Genomic DNA, 5,702 nt, shown 5'->3' on the forward strand with positions numbered 1-5,702 from the left:
GTTGAAATAAAAAGTTACTAGTTACCGATAAAATATAACTAAATAAAGTTAAAAGATAAGAGTCTAAAAATGTAACTAGATAAAGTTAAAATTATTTAACTTTTTAACTTTTTAACTTAACTTTTATCTTTTTAACTAGACACTACCCAACCTTGGTTTTCACCTTTCTAAGATAATCTCTGAGGTGAATTTTGAGCACTCTTTTGAATTAATTTCTCTCGATGTCATATCTTTTTCTCCAACGTTCCTCTCGACTTAGTTATCAATGGTTTGGAAACAAGATGACATCTTATAAGCAAAGAAACGTCTTTACCTAAAGAAGAATTTTTTACGGCTATTAAATTTGTGTACAACTCTACTTTTTTTAGTTTTAATAACCATTTTTATAAACAGACCTTTGGCGCACCGATGGGCTCTCTTCTCTTTCCCATTTTAGCTGACATCGTCATGCAAGATCTCGAACAGAACATTATCAATTCTTTGCCTTTTCAACTTTCTTTCTATGTTCGATATGTAGACGATATAGCTCTAATGGTTCCTGGTGACATGTTTGATTTAGTTCTTTATCTTTTTAATTCCTACTATCCTCGTCTTCAATTTACCATAGAAGTAGGTTATAAGAAACTGAATTTTCTGGACATCACTATAATTAAGAGAAATAATTCTTTACTACATGACTGGTATCATATAAACCGACCTTTTCTGGCAGATACTTTAATTTCTATTCCAACCATTCAATTAGCTAGAAAAAAGGCACAGTGATAGGTCTTATCGATAGAGCCTTCTTTTTATCCCATCCTGACTTTCATAATAAAAACTTTGACTACATTATTAACATACTCATTGACAATAATTACCTTCTTGACTTTATTTATAATATTTATAAAAAAACTAAAATACAATTTTTTAAAGAATAATGACTTAAAGACCTTTTTGACTAATAACATCCTTGACGAAAAACCTCCTCGTTGGTTTGTGATGCCTTATATACATAATTTCTCTGAAAAATTTCCGTCAACCTTCTCCAAAGAGACTGACACACAACCTGATTTCTACAGTCTTAACAAATTGTCCAGGTTCATTAAAGTACAAAAAGATCCTTTACCTCCCCTTTTTTGTCCTTTTGTTGTTTATAAAATTAACTGCAATGATTGTGAGGCTTTCTATGTAGGCCAGACTGGTAGAGTTTTGCAGTCCAGAATCAACGACCACAAAAATCATTAAACGTAACACTACACAAACCTCTGTTATCACAGAATTAATTATTCTCACGATTTTTCGTGGGAAAATGTCAAGATTCTGGATTGTGAAAAACATTATCATAAGCGATTAATTTCTGAAACACTATACATCAAGAAACAAACACACGGCCTCAATTTGCATAGTGACACGGAGAATCTGGACAAATCATATTTACTGTTTGTCTTAATATAGCTTAAACTTTTCTTTGCGCATACTTTGACCTCTGAATTTACTGTTCATTTTGATGTATTTTTCAAATTTCAATCAGCAATTGACAGCTCACGTGTTAACATGTATCCTCATCTCGTTACACGACGACTTTAATAACAGTATATTAGTTTACATATCAATTTTACAATGCGTATTTTGTATTAAAAATTATTTTTTTTCTTTGAAATCTATGTCAAGGTCAATAAAATCTTTAGTTAATGTCTCCCTAGCTTTCCGTAGTATTAACAAACTTGACATATTTATTAAAGCAATTAAAGATCCCTTAAAGAAAGAACAAAATAAGAATTTAGTTTACTGCCTTGAGTGCACTTCTTGCAATGCTTCTTATGTGGGCCAGACCAAGAGGAAATTAAAAACCAGAATTACAGAACACAAGAATCAAATCAATCGAAAACATTTAGATCCATCTGTTGTTACTGAACATCGCCTTCAAACAGGGCATGATTTTAATTGGAATAATGTACGTATCATGGATCGTGAAAACCATTATAATAAACGATTAATTTCTGAAATGATTCAAATTAAGCTACAAAATAATGCGATTAATATTATGTCAGATACTGAACAATTAAAACCTTATTTCTCGTTTCTGGAAATATACAAATCGAAGTGATGGTTCACCTTTAAAGACTTTATTATTGTTATTGTGGTGGGGAACACAAGTATTTATATATCCGAACTTTGTAAAGGCTGTACATCAGTTGTGTAGTTTATGTTTCTTGTGTACTATCTAACTTGAGACATGGAAAGAGGACATTTTTGGTTTTTCAAAACACTTTGATGAATATCAACTAATTATTTGATATCTCTTCCTTATTGCAAGGTGATGTGCTGCCTATATTTTTCTTAATGGTGAGTTGTAATTATTGCTTGGTATCTTTTTTCTACTGTTTCTTTGATTTTTGTAATTTTTATATTAATTTCTTTATGTAGATTTTTGTATGCCACTGAAGATGACTCAAACCAAGAGTCGAAACGTTTGGCATGTTTAAATAAAGATTCTTGTTCATACATCAACACCTAGTATTTCACTCCGTATCGGCTCTTTCTGCGATATATTTATAACGGAAAATGATTTTCCTAAAGCACTCAAACGTGCTTTTATAAAATATAATATTATCATCAATACTATCTTCAGTTTACGTTGAACGTTCAGTGCAGGAAGACTCGTTTTTGATAATCTTCGAGGAATAATATTAGATAAAAATTAAAAAAAAAAAGGCTTTATTATTTAAATTTAATAAGTTTTTGTAAACACAATAATAAATATGTATCTATCGACAAAAACTATATATCTGTAGAAATATATCTATAAATATATCTATTTATCTATAAACAAACCAATGTATCAAAACATTGTGTTTCTATAATTTCTAAAATATATACAGTTTCTAAAATATACAAAAAGTATATTTCTAAATTAATTATTTAATATGTATAAAGTATATTTCTAAATTAAGTGTATATTTATTATTTTTCTTATTTTTCTTATTTGTAAGACTAAAACACTAAACTCATTTTAAAAAAATTTAATTTTTAACTTTTTAATTACTTTTTTTTATTAATTTAACTTTTAATCAATTAATTTTATTATGGGTTAACTTGTATCTTAACTAAATTACATTTTCAAGGTCTTTAACTTTAACTTAACTTAGTTAAAAAAAAAACTTAACTTACCCAACTCTGTTGTTTACTGATTTTGGCGTTCAATTTAATATATTTCCATCTATTGGCTATACTATCTAAATCTAGTTGAATTGGAATGTTAGTGAACATAGAAACTACGTCCAATGAGCAGAGTGTGTGCTTTACTCCAACTCCATTCAACTTAATGTGTTATACAATTTGTAATAATTTTTTACAAAGAATGGTAATTTTGGTGTGCTATTGTAAAGAATTTGATGTAAAAATTTGGCTATGTGGAGTAGAGGACTATTAATAGTAGATATTATGATACGATGTGGATAATCTTTTTTGTGTATTATAAGAACTCCGTATGCTCTAGAGTAAGGAATTGCTTGATAATAGTGAGACTTTGGTGTTTTCCGATGAAGCTTTGTGGAGCCATCTCTTCAACATATCTCTAAGTTGATTTTCTATTGTTTTGACTAGATTCTTTAGTATAATTGAATGTGTGTTAGTGTCTTTTAACAAGCCATTAATTTTATTTATGTAATTGGTTTTTAAAATTGCTACCGTTGTGTTATCTTTATCGGCTCTAATGAAAAGAATATTCGGATTATTTTTAAAGAAATTGTTTGTAATTTTAGCTGTGATTTTTCTTAGAAATTTTATATTATACAATTTTGCTCATACATTGATGAAGATCTGAACAATGATATCGAAATGTTTGTAATTGTTTTTGTTTTATTAAATAATAAAAAACTCACTCACGCGAACATCTGTGTTTTGGTTTGCATCTGTCCAAGCATCTTGTTTTATCATCTCATGAGCTTATTTAATTAATCTAATATCAAAATTTTGATAATGATTATTTATTATCTCTTTATTTATTTACGGAAAAATCCTAAAACAATATCCTATAAAAAACTCTTTATTTGTTTCTGTAAAAATTTAATTTTTTAATAACAATATTACAATATTTGAATATTCTTTGTGTACAGTAAAAATTAAATAAAGAGTAAAAGAAAAAAATGTAAAACAGAGAAATAAGTAAGAGAACTACTGATTAGCAACAAAATGTATCTTTAAATTATTTTTTTCTCTGCATGAAATTCTTTTTAAGCTAAATTAAAAACACAACAGTCAAAACCCGAAAAAAACTCTTTTGGACCATGGACATAAGAATATATGGATGTAACATTAGCTGCGCATATAGACAACGGAGGGTGTGATAACGACGTAAGGGGCCGACATATTGACTTAGGTAAATCTCGCTTATGTTCGGTAGCATTTGGCTTAAAAAGATAGTCTTCTCTCTAAGGCCGCGTTCCGATATTCATTACCAGTACTAAAAATCTATAGCATATGTTACGTGAAGTATAGAATTTTAGTATTGGCAATAAATATCGGAACATAGTCTAAGTACACTGTAAGGATCATTATTGCGTAGAAAATATTTTTTAATTTTGATCTTGACACTATTGTTTTACCATCAAATAATGTAAACAATAAAGATCCTCAATTTAATATTGCTTGATAAACAATAAACTTAGACTGGCGTATGGCCTAGCTTTTACGAACCATAAATGCATCACATAACCAGCATTTGATTCATGTATACATGTGCTTTTTCGTGCAAGACTTTGCAATATGCGCGTTTATACATGGCATTTCATTACAATTTGTACATCACGTTATATTGAAATTGCTTTGTTTACATACCGCGTTATACAAGGGTTACTTATGTATTGTAACGTGACACTTTTTGTGTCCGTCACAAGGATGCATTTCCGGCCGGCACGGGAGGCGGTGAGCTCGAATTTCCCCGCTACTTAAAGGACAGCAGCTCATTAGATTGCAGGCGAATGCGCTTACTTTGGGTTTGCGTTATATTTTGCGTATTGTAATATGCCGCTAGGCGGCTATTCTGCAAGTTAGTTTTAGCGTGAAGAGAGCCACACACTGTACGTGACCGGCAGGTAGAGAAGATAGAGACAGATAGCGATACAGAGGCGTAAGGGCCTCATAGACACAAGGCGCTCGGCGATGACGACCATGATGACGACGGACCAAGAACGGGAGACGTCGACACTCCGACTTCAACAAAAAAACCGAAGCGGAGATCCCTGTGGAGTTTTCGACCCCGTGGTGCCGGAAGCTGAGCCCGAATAAGCTCAGCGACCTGAGAAGTTGAAGCCAAACGGGCCGATGCGGCCAGAAAAAGGGCCCGCGTCAATGAGTTGCCGATACGCACGTGGCCGCCGTCAATCTAAGTGCCGCACAAGAAAAATATGATTGGCTCATAAAACAGAGCGAAGAACAGCGCACGGCAAAGAGAGCAATTGCCGTAGCAGCGAAGATCATTGTTGCGCGTATCGTCAACCCCGCGAGTTCACCATCTCTCACGCCAGTCGTAATGTCGGGGATAAGGCTGTGTGCCGGACAACATCCGAGGAGGACCAGCTAAGACAATTTTAAAAAAGAGGGCGAGCAGAATGGTTATTGGTTTGTGGAAAGTCGCCGGCAAACGTAAGTGTGGTTGGTTCTCTTCCGCACCCTTCACGATTTATATTGTTCGTGAATCGAATCTCGACGGGTTACTCCGC

This window comes from Pseudomyrmex gracilis, unplaced genomic scaffold (assembly GCF_002006095.1).
Source record: "Pseudomyrmex gracilis isolate BER0280 unplaced genomic scaffold, ASM200609v1 scaffold_690, whole genome shotgun sequence".
Lineage (NCBI taxonomy): Eukaryota > Metazoa > Arthropoda > Insecta > Hymenoptera > Formicidae > Pseudomyrmex > Pseudomyrmex gracilis.